The sequence below is a fragment of the Mirounga angustirostris genome, unplaced genomic scaffold (assembly GCF_029215605.1).
Source record: "Mirounga angustirostris isolate CCGP_5_RB_7025 unplaced genomic scaffold, mMirAng1.0.hap1 SCAF_1, whole genome shotgun sequence".
NCBI lineage: Eukaryota > Metazoa > Chordata > Mammalia > Carnivora > Phocidae > Mirounga > Mirounga angustirostris.
The window spans coordinates 34,035,066-34,047,622 of NW_026991709.1; positions in this window are offsets into that span (position 1 = coordinate 34,035,066).

Below are 12,557 nucleotides of genomic sequence, written 5' to 3' on the forward strand. Positions count from 1 at the left end.
TGTGTTTTATTTGTTTCTTTCCTACACCTGCTCTGAACTCAGCCAATGTTAACTGGTTACAGCAGGAGACACACCTGAAGCCTTAAGAGAAATTGCTCATAGGAATGTAAAGTGGTCCAACCACTCTGGAAAGCAGGATGAGTAATCATCCCAAAGAACTACATTCACACAAAACCTTGCACAGGGATATTCGTAACAGCTTTGTTCATAATAGCCCCGATGTGGAAACAACCCAAATACCTTTCAAAAGATGAATAGTTACACTGTGACACATCCTTACCAAGAACACTACTCCATAATAAAAAGGAAAAACAAAAAAAAGTAAATGCAACAACCTGGATGGAACTCAAGGGAATTATGCAGGGTGAAAAAGACAATCTCAAAAAGTCACATACTGCATAATTTCACTCAAGTAACATGTCTTAAATGACAAACTATAGAAATGGAAAGCAGATTAGCAGTTGATCGAGGTTAGGCAGCAAGTGGATAGGGGGACTGAAGATGGTGGTTGTGACTATGAAAGGGGTAGATGACCGATCCTTATCATACAATTGTTCTGTATCATAAGTATTATGTTAGTCACACAAATCTACACACATGATAAAATTGCCTAGAACTAAGCACACACTCACACACACATATACAAACACAAAAATCAGTGCCTGTAAAATTGGTGATATCTGAATAAGTCAGTGGATTGCATCCATTTCCTAATTGTGATATTGTTACTCTAGTTATAAAAGATGTTTCTATTGGGGAAAACTGGATCAAAGGTCTATGGGATCTCACTGTGTTATTTCTTATCCTGCATGTGAATGTACAATTATATCAAAATAAAAAGTAAGAAGACAAAACACAAAAACCCTGAGAGAAATCCTATCTAGGCATACAAAGCTAAAAATTTCCCTTTGAGCATTGCCTTTGCTGCATCCCATAAATTTGAGTAGTTGCATTTTCATTTTTATTTGTCCCTAAGTATTTTCTAACTTCCTTTGTGATTTTTAATTTGCTCATTTGTTGTTTAAGAGTGTGTTGTTTGATGGCTGCCAAAGGGAAGCAGGAGGGTGGATGGGAAAAATGGGTGAAGGAGAGTGGGAGGTACAGGCTTCCAGTTATGGAATGAATAAGACACAGGGATAAAAGGTACAACATAGAAAATATAGTCAATGGTATTGTAATAGTAGATGCTGACAGATGGAAGCTATACTTGTGGTGTAGCATAGCATGATGTACAGACTTGTCGAATCACTACGTCCTACACCGAAACTAGTATAACATTGTGTGTCATCTATAATAATAATAATAAAAGATGGAACAATGGTTCTAAAAATATGTGTTGTTTGATTTTCACATACTCTGTTAATTTTCCAGTTTTCCTTCTGTTATTGAACTCTAACTTCATTGCAGTCAGAGAAAATACTTGGTAAGAGTTCAATCTTTTAAAATTTATTGAAACTTATTTTGTGGCTTAATATTTAATCTGTCTTTAACACTGTATTTGAAGTGATTTTCTTGTGACAGCATATATTTTATCCAATTGACACTCTGTCTCTTAATGGTGTGTGTTTCATGCACTTCCATTTATTACAAGCCAATCTTCTAATTCACATGGAATTGCAAGAGCCCTGAAAGCTAAAAGATCTTGAAAGAAGAATAAACTTGAAGGGGTCAGCTTCTCGGCTTCAAAACCTACTACAAAGCTATACTAATCAAAAATTAGTGTGATACTGGCATAATGATAGATATATAAACAAATGGAATAGGACAGAGAGCATCCAGAAATAACCGTGACTTTATAGCTAATTGATCTTTCACACAATTGCCGAGTCCATTCAGTGGGGAAGGAAGAGTCTCTTCAATAGATGATTTTGAGACAACTTAATTTTCACATGCCAGAGAATGAAATTGGACCCCTACTTCACAACATATACTGTAAAAAAATTAACTGAACTTTAATCAATGACCTAAATATAAGAACTAAAACTATAAAACCCTTAGAAGAAAACATAGGGATAAAACCTCATGACCTTGTATTTGGCAACAGATTCTTAACATGACACCAAAAGGGTGAGTAACAAAAGACAAAGAAATCAGTAATTTGGACTTTATCATAATTTAAAAGTTTTGTGCATCAAAGGATATTATCCAAAATTTCTGTGCATCAAAGGACATTACTTAAAAAATAGAAAATTTTGCAATCATATATCTGAAAAGGATTTAATATTCATGACATGTAAAGAAATCTTAAATCCCAAGAATAAAAAAAACAAACAACTGAATTAAAAAATGGGCAATGGGCTTGAATAGTCACTTTTTCCAAAGAAGACATACAAATGGTCAATAAGCACATGAAAAGATGCTCAATATCATTAGTCATTAAGGAAATGCAAAACACAACCATGATAGGATAGCTATCATGCAGACAAGAAAAAAAAAAGGGAAGGGAAGGGAAGGGAGGGGAGGGAAGGGAAACAAGTGTTGCTGAGAATGTCAAGAAAATGGAATCTTTGTACATGGCCAGTAAGAATGTAACATGGTGTAGCTGCTGTAGAAGCAGCGAATTCCTCAGAAAGATAAACATAGAAGTACCTCATAATCTAGCAATTCCATTCTTAAGTCTAAACCCCAAAGAACTGAAAGTGGGCACTCATGCAGATATCTGTATATCATGTTCAATTATTCACAATAGCCAAAAGGTGGAAATTACCAAAGGGTACACTGACAGAATGGGTAACACATGCAACAGTGTATTATTCAGCCATAATTAAGAATGAAGTTCTGATACATAAACATGGATGAGCCTTGAAAACATGATACTAAGTGAAATAAGCCAAACACAAAAGGAAAATATTGTATAATTCCATTTATATAAACTATCTAGAATTTCCTAGAGACAGAGATTAGAGCTTACCAGGAACTGGGAAGAGGAAAAATAGAATGTTATATTTTTTAACCAGCTAAATGTTTTAACCAACTAAAATGATCAACTGATAGGATTCAATAATTTCCAAAGAAGCTGCCATTTTTGTGTGATGTTCTTTTTATCTTACTGGGATTGTTTCCTTATAATTCCAAAACATTTCCAAATTGTATGAAAAAAATGTAAGTGCTTCATTTGTGGGGACCCTGGCTATCCATCCAGGTTATAACTATAATTTACAGAACATGCACCAGTATAGCATTCATGAAAATTGAACAAGAATATTATTAAGTACCTCATCAAGTAGAAGGAATTTCATGATCTTCTCATGGAATGGGTTGGCTCAATCTTTAACAACTGACAAGCCAAGCCCATCATTATATTTAAACCTTTACTTTGCCTCAGGTTCAATTCTGTTCCTGGTAAAGGATATTGGCCATTGGTCCTCTGAGCCCTGCTATTAATCATTTCCGAAGTTATGCCACTAAAATTTTTAGTAATTTTCTAAGATTGAAGAAGTGCTCTCTTTTTTTCCCACTAAGATAAAACTCTAGCTATCCTCTTTATTCTGTTTCTTCCTGAAGATTCATGAATCACATTATCTGTAACTATTTCTGATTTTTCGTATTAGAAGTAATCATTTTTCTCCCAATGTATTTTTATTAAGTCCAACAGTGAGGAGTATTATCATTTCAGTTCTTTTAAAGTGACTAAAGTGAATAGCGGTTCTGCGTAACTGTCTCTCAGACTTTTGAGTTCTTTACCTGACTATGACTTTAGCTGCTAGTAACTTCCAAGACACACCCTTTTTTTCAGAGAATCAGTCCACATTCCAACTCTCAATGCCATCAGCATCCCCTGCCTGTACTACTCATGCAGAATTCCTCCAGAACTGCCCCCTTGTATTTGATGTTTCTAAATACACCAAGATATGCAAAAGTTCAGAATCAACAACACCCATTCTTTATGAACCACGATTCCTGATCTCCCGAAATGAAACAAAAACCAAACAGTTTTATAACTCACAGAATTGCACTGAAGTCACAAAAGTTCCATTCGGTGCCATGTGGAAACATCACTTTCATTACTGGTATCACAATAACCATACAAAATGAGATTTGTAGTTATAGGTATGCACTTGGATGCTCTGTAGTAAGTATGCCATCTTTATGGATATCCCATTGGAAAGAAAACTCATGTGTATTTCCAGTATGTAAGATTGCTTTTATCTGAAACATTGTTCACTGAGCTGAAACTCTGCACTGTGATTTATTGTACTTCATATCTGGATTTTACAGTTATAATCTAATGGTAACCAAAGCAGAGTTATCTACATGCACTAAAGCCCTTGTAATATTTTCCCCTGTGTTCTGAGGCAAGGCCTATTACAATCTATTTACATCTTATATTTGAAACCTTTTAAGTTATGCATTACATATTCACAGGTTTTAAATTATCCACATCTACTTGAAATAATGTTGACAAATCTTATGGTTTCTCTTGGGTCCTTAATAGATCTTCCTCCTCCCCAACATCAGGGTTTAAACAAAGGTCCATTGGTAAAAATGATGTTTATATTCTTTCCGCATTTGTCATGCATGGACACACATACGCCATGGCACTATGAGGTGTAAAGGTAAAATAAAAGAGGATTTAATGGGAAAACTCACAAGCAGAGAGGCAGCAGCGTGCATGACTCGTCCATCCTCTCGGCATTGAGTAGAGGGGCATGCTTGGATAGAGCACAGCTGGAGAGCCTTTGAGCTTAGCTTCCGGTATCAGGCTGTTTTATTATTGAGCTAATTCAAACTGCTGTGCTAGTGGCTTGCTAAGCTACCAAGAGGAGAGTGTGAGTTGGTGGGGGAGGGGGAGAATGTTCCCCAGAACCATCCAAATTTGTCTCTTTTCAGTCCACCCCCTGCCCTTGGTGGCTCATTAAGTGTGAGTCTTTCCATTAGCTCTCATGGATTCTGGTTCGCAGTGATTCTCACATAATTGTCTGGGAGGTCTCCTGCAGCTGGGACAGATAGCAAGCCACTGCTTGAAACAATTGTGAAAGACAATTTCAGCCTTCTCATCCATATTTGAAATAGGAAATCCACATACACCAGATACTTTCTGGGGTCAGAGGTGTTCATGCATGACTAATTAAGGTCTGTCATTCCTCTTGGTTTATCAGTTAGGCTGCATATCCACTTAAAAAAATTACAAGATCTTCCAAGATTTAGGAATTACCCTTTTGTTATCAAATGCAACTTCTGGGCATAGAAGAAAGTTTTTGTACAACCATGAGAGGCAAAATCACTATCCAGAATTCTTTCTTTCCAGATGTCCTCAATCTGGACTATGTACACCACCCATCCATTCACCAAGGTCGTAAACTGTCCATCCATATACCATTGCCAAAGCAAACGCAAATCTTAAAAATCCTGAAGATGGCCAAAATGTTCCTCTTCAAACGTACCCACTTCCCCCTCCACGATTCCTGGGTGCGTTGCCGTTCAGCCTCGGCAAAGTATATGCAACAGTACAGTCTTAACAAGCAGCAGGCAGCCTGGCTAGATAGAAGTAATTAATACAACTTATCATTCTAAACTCTTCCCATAGTGCATTATCATCAGTTATCCTGGTTCTATTCTACTTGTTAAGATAACTAAGGAAAACCATTCAGTGGGAGCATGGCGATGGATATAGGGACCTACTGTAAGGGGTCTTAGAGTTGAAGACAGAAACTGGACTCAACTCCAAATACAGCATTGGTAGCCAAAGAACAGGGTGCAGGTCAGTGGATAAATTATCATGAGCAAGGGGGGATTCTGGCTAAACCATCTAACAGGATTCTTGCTGAAGGCAGGCCAGTGTGATCAGAAACTACCTGGAGAATAGTAGAGGATGAAGACCTGATTAGTTATTGAGGGTGATAGGATATGGAAAAAAAACTTTTTTTTTAATCTGTAGAAGTAAATTTTTAACAGCCAGCTAATTATATCACTATATTTTTGTGGCAGTATAGTAGTCATTTAAGCAGTTAAAAATGGAAGATATACAAAGATTAAATTACAACATGGTAAACTAACTACTTGTTTGTTTTTTTAAGATTTTATTTGTCAGAGAGAGAGAGACTTGATTTTTATACAAATAAATGTCACAGCCTCACTGTTGACATGTAATACAGTTATAATACAAGAGATAAACCTGTAAGTCTACAGAATAAGTCATCTGTAATTAAATAAGAAACAAAGTTAAAAAGAGCACGTTAAACAAAACTCTGGGACTAGCAGGTTAAAATCGTTAAGTAGCAACAACTATATTCACTCAGTTCCTGTGTATTTCAAATTTTACAGTTGGTGAGATAAACCAACCTAGCAGGATTCTTGCTAAAAATGGACAACACAGAGACAAACATGTTACTCCAAAAATGGAAGTCTAGTTGAAAAGTTCAAGGAAGCCTGAGTAACCTGTGGTCCAGCAGAGGCTCTTTGTCATATACCACACAACTATGTAGATAAATTTGTCAATTTCAGGAATGCTGCTCTCTGATCAGGAGAACTAAAATTTATTTGATAGCATAGAACCACTAATGTGGGTTATTAACAACTTGCTCCCATTAAGTTTGGCAGATGGCTATGGCATTCAACAGGATTTACCCACCTTGGGGGAGGGCTATGTTTTTTGTTTTGTTTTATTTTGTTTATTTGGTTTTTGTTTTTTTATTTTTTTAAAGATTTTATTTATTTATTTGACAGAGAGAGACACAGTGAGAGAGGGAACACAAGCAGGAGGAATGGGAGATGGAGAAGCAGGCCTCCCGCAGAGCAGGGAGCCTGATGCAGGGCTCAATCCCAGGACCCTGGGATTGTGACCGGAGCCGAAGGCAGACGCCCAACGACTGAGCCACCCAGGCGCCCCTTGTTTATTTGTTTTTAATCAGTGATTCATGCCCTTTCTTAAGGTGGAAAACCTTGTTGACAAGACCGCTACGAAAAAAAAAAAAAAGACCTCTACTGAGCTAGTGAGCCATCTCATGAGAAATGAGTAGGGAGTCCCCCATTCATGATGTTAACTAAGGCTCAGACACCAAACCTAGCTCTTAATTGGATATAGTATGTTCATTTTTCAAAAGTTTGTTTTTTAAACTTATCTTTTTTGGGGGTGCCTGGTGGCTCAGTCGGTTGGGCATCTGCCTTCGGCTCAGGTCATGATCCCAGGTTCCTGGGACAGAGCCCCAGGCTGTGTTCTCTGCTCAGCACGGACACTGCTTCTCCCTCTCCCTCTGCCTGCCACTCCACCTGCTTGTGCTCTCTGTCTCTCTCTGTCAAATAAATAAATAAAATATTTTAAAGAATGAAAAAAATATAAACTTTTCTTATAAGACTTAAGATTCAGTAAAGATGCTTTATAGGAAAAGTAACAATCTTCTTTTAGTGAAAATGATTTGTCTTCAGTAGGACCAATCACAGGCGCTAGCAGCTGTGGCTAGACCTCAGCAGAATAAAGTTTTCAAGAACAAAAGCCCAGAAGCCACTGAATAACAGTAGAAGGTTTTGTCTGTTTTGTTTTGTTTTGATTGGATTTTGCTTGTTTTTGTTAAGGCTCATTATACCTATAAGATTGGTTCTAGGAACATGGAATTCAGGATCTAAAGTAATTGGTAACCCAAGGATAGAACTTGTCTTACTGTTATCTGGACACTTCCCAAGATTATGGCCTGCCAGTCAAGTTTGGCCACTAATTGGGTGTCTTGGGATGGAGATTTTAATAAAATTCCAAGTATAGAATGCATTTCCTCCAATATCCAGAGAGGTTAAACAACTGGTAGGCTTCCTCCTTTACAGTAGGAGACAGAAAGGCCAGCAAATTATACTTAATAGGCCATGAAATGTCTGTAAAGACTGTAGTTCAGTTAGTCCCGAAGGTCAGCTTTGTGGCAGAGCCTTGGAGTCTGTCCTAATTTAAGGTCCCATTCATGTTTACTCACTTGTGTTTGGATGCCATGTTACATAATAAGACATTTCACGGTGGGGACTACTAACAAAATATCATCAATATTCTAGAATGTTAGAAATCTACACTGTACTTGAGTTTGTCCTATTCCTAATGACACTTCCCAGGAAGGCTTGGGTGAATAAAAACATACTGTCTTACTTGTCAAGTAATGATGAACTGATTTGGGGGGCTTTTTAGTTAAGAAATATGGAAGAGAGGGCATTAGCAATGCCCAGGGTTACATACAAAATATCACTGGCAACAGCTATTTGTTTAGTCACTGTAATGAAATGCTGCATTACAAGAACAACAGCTCCTTCTTTATAAACCTGCATTAATGATGTTAACACTCCATAGTAAGTCTCCAAGTACCAGTGACTTTTATTGACTTTTCACTGGCTAGAATGGGACGTTGTTTTATAGCCTCCAATGATGCTTGGATGAGGAGAGAAAAATTTGCTCCTTCTTGTGAAAGGGGACATTATTTCAATGTCACAACCTTGGCAGGCTTTATATTTACAAGGAGTTCTGAGCCATGCATTCAAATACTTGAGAAGCCACCAACAAGAGTCATAATGAATGTATCTGATCAGTAGGTCCAGACACCCATGCACTCATAACATCCATATTAGTTAAAGGTAGGGTAACACAGAAGAATAAGCATAGTCCAGAACCCCCTTCTCTGTCAAGATCCTCCCCCTCAACAAAATGATTAATAACTAGTAAGAACGAGATTTCCTCATAATTTCCTTAAATCCAATAATCTGCATTTTCACATTAATGCATTGAGTTGTTTACATTTTTCACTGCACAAGTAGCCAAATGAATTCCAGGTATTGGTATCTGTCGATGCATTTCTGAGCAGCCCCTAGCCTGTTTCCTCCCAAGTACTTTTATTCTCTAGAAGTCTCTGCCTTTCCTTCCCCAGAGTATTAGTTTTTATAATACTCTTAAATCTCTTTTAGGCCCCTTCATCTTCAAACACAGCCACTGGCCCCATCTTGGCTCCCCTCTGTAATTTTATCAATCCTCTGGCCATCAGCTCATTTACATCGAATGGGATTCTTCCTACTACCCAGTTCACCCCAGCCCACTCCAGTTGTCCTCAGTCCTGCCTCCTTCCCACCAGTTACTAACAGCCTCATTACTGTTTTATTTCCCAGGAAATCCATCATTCTGAGATTTCAGATCATGGGATTTTGCTGCCATCTTCCCAACCACTGCATAGATCTGAACAGACATTACAGAGAACCTGTTGTCTTTAGAGCTTGGAACACAAAGGGTAACTCACCTAATCTGGGTCTGTGCTACTCAGTTATGAGCTCTCCCACTTTCCTTATTCTGGAAGGGAATATAGCTGAGTTCTGCTATTTCCCAAAACACAAAACCCAGAATGGAGTGGTACACATTCCTTCAAGGTTGCCTGTTATTATGTAAAAGACTCATTCACCCACCACTCCGAATGTAAAATAATGGGTTTTTTTAGAGAAAACTCAAATGAGATAGGTGGGATGGGGAATCATGGGTCAGCTGTATTTGTTAATTTGCTTTACCCAAAGGAAAAGTAATCATGGGGAGTAGATTCACAATTTAGAGCAAGGCTTCCCACCTAAATTAAATTCTTACTCTCCTACAGAGACTGCAAGATAGAGGCACTATCTTCCTTGATTACATTTCAAAGGGATGGCTCTCAGGTCCTTGAGAAAGACTATGTGGGGTTGTAAAGCTGGCAAGAAGCTTTTTAAAGATGTATACTTCAAAGGGGCAGGGGAAAGAATTTACAATTTTACTAGTTTTCTAAAGTAAACATTCTAAGAAAGGGGAAATCAAAGGTCTAGAATCTAGAAAAAAAAAAAAAAACCTGTCTAAATGTATTCAAGCTGAAGAAAATGTTAAGGTCTTGTTTACCAGGTGTCCTGACTGGACCTTATAGTCACCAACCTGGAAGCTATGAATGAACAGACACTTGGCTTTAAGCTCTGGCTCTGATCTATTCAAGTAAATATCTATTATTCAGAGAGAGACTATATATTGAGCCAGGAATACTGAGCCTAAGAAATAAAGTCAGTAAAAAGAAAAGTAATTTAGGAGTGGGGGGATCCAAAAATTACCCATCTTGAATAAAACATGGAATGTGTGTGACACACGCATTTGGCAAGGGAGCCAAATATCAATGTGACAGCTCCTGGCTCAGGACACTACATTCTTTTGCCTGCCATTGAACACGTCAGCCATGGCATCTTTCTTCAAAGACTCGGGCATCAAAGAAGTTTTTCCAGAGAGCCTGCGGTCCACTCTTGCAAGAGCTGCACTCTCTTTGACTTGAGTGGCCTTCAAACATACCTTAACTGATACATCAAATTCATACTGATTAATGTCAATTTACTGAGTCTCACACTTTTTTTTTCCTTTCTGCAAAGCTACCAAGACTTAGAGACTGATGCTTTTCTGTTAGGCCACCCAGGATTAAGCACAAGGCACAAGTTAACAGGGCAAGTGGATGGAGTCTCCAGAGTAACTGGGGACAACAAAAGTAGCAGATGGGCAGGTGAAATCAAGCAGAAAGAAAGAGAAGGAGAGAGGCCAACCATCTCCCTTCCTTCTACCACATGCACTATTACCTGGAATTAAATCAGTTGATACATTTGCCATTTTTCACCACAGAAATATTAAAAACACTTAGTTTCATCTTACCTCAAATGGAATATTGAAATTCTCCCTGCCCTCAAATAACACTTGATGCTGCCATTTAGCTCTTTAAAACTGAGAAACACTCCCATCATTTATTCCCTTAAAACTCTTAGTGGCTCTTTCCAACTTTAAAATAAATTCATCGAACTCCTTCACCTAGCAAAAGGATAATATACTGCAAACATTTCTTCTCCCCCATTCCACACTAGTGGGACCTTGTGTACTATTCCCAGGTGAAAGGTATCTGCTGGAATTGGACAGTATAGTGAAAATTTTCAACACACTCTGTTCATCTATTCCCTGACTAAAGATGCCCTTCCATCCTACAGAAGACATTAATCACACACTAATAGGATTATTATTTGAAGCAAATAACTGAATTTTTACCACTGGAGTCAAAGTCTTTCATCTGATCTCCTCTAAAAGCAGAACATAACCTTTTTAGGGACTGGATACACTGCATTCATCTTTTGTCCATACTGCCTTTAGTATAGAGCTTGGCTCATGGTTGACCCTCAATAAGAGTGTGCCAATTAGATGAAATTAATTAATCGTGAATGAAGGAGTGGATAACTAGTTAGAATTAACTTACAGCTCTGGAAAAGAGAAATGCAAATGTGCACTCAGAGAGATCAAATTAATGATGTTAACCTGCATTAACCAAGCTGGATAACTGGGTTAATGAAGCACAGATTCACCCTATACAGATGTACAAAAACATATGTATATGTTTACATGGAAAAGAATGGTATAGCACCAAAAATTCTTTTATCTTATTCTCCTACTCTTTTGGAAAGCAGGAAAATGCATTCTGTTTCCTGAAATCACTTTCTCTGACAATTTTTTTCAGTCTGTTGTATTGATTGATCTTCATCAGTTTTAGCCTTGAAATGATAAAAAGGGTGGAATATAAACAAAGAGCTGCCTGCACAATATTTAGGTGGAGAACATTCATCAGTGTGAACAGCTCTTACTTAAAGGCAGTAAGAAGAGTATTCCCCCAATGCCCAAGTATAGTTCTCAGCTTTAATGAAAAAGAGACAATTAGAACAAAGGCACTTGCTCACTTCAAGTCACAATTCATCAAGCTGTCAAAGACAATAAAATGCTACATACCTAATCTTTCCTGTTAACCATAATGTAGGCAATGCAATTACATTGTTGCAGCAAATTGGCAAGAATTAGAGGAAGAATTAATGTAAAAACCTTGTGAAATTTTCTGTTCCAGTAAATGGTGTCATTTATATTTAAAAATCTGGTAAAGAAATATTAAGTATTAAGTGAATTAGTGATAAATACTTCTTATTAAGCCCACTGTCTTGCTCAGAAGTACTGGAGATTTTTTTAAGTATATAAGCAAGGAAAAAATCAATTAGCACCACCAAAGCCATCTATTAAAATTAAAACCAAGAGATAATTTTAGGTGAAATGGAAAGTAGCAACACAAACACCTTATGACACTTAGAAATGCAAAAGAATAGATAAACTTAATCTCAAACATGGTCAAAATGCTTTAAGTACATTTCTTCCATAAATGGTAGATCCATATCCTCACAGGAGAAACTAGGTGACTATGAAATTATACAATTAAATAAAAAGAATTCTCTAAATGACCTCTATTTGCAAAATTCAGTTCTTGACACTATAAGGAATACAGAAAAATAAAACAAGTCCCCTCCTCTAAAGGCACAAACATTAACTGAGGACCTATAAATGCTGACCCCAGGAATAAGATGAGGAGGGGCCATGTCTGACCTGGAGGAGCTCACAATCCCCTAGAGAATGTTAAGTATAAAAACCCACTGCAAATTATACTGTGCTGTTCATGTATGCCAAGAAAATGAAGGACATTTATTTTTCATGTCTGATCTAACCTTCCTTCAAGTCTTCAACCTGGTGGGTAACAGTAATGAGATTGAATTTGATGAGTTCCTTGAATTTGTTTGATATTCTTATTTTA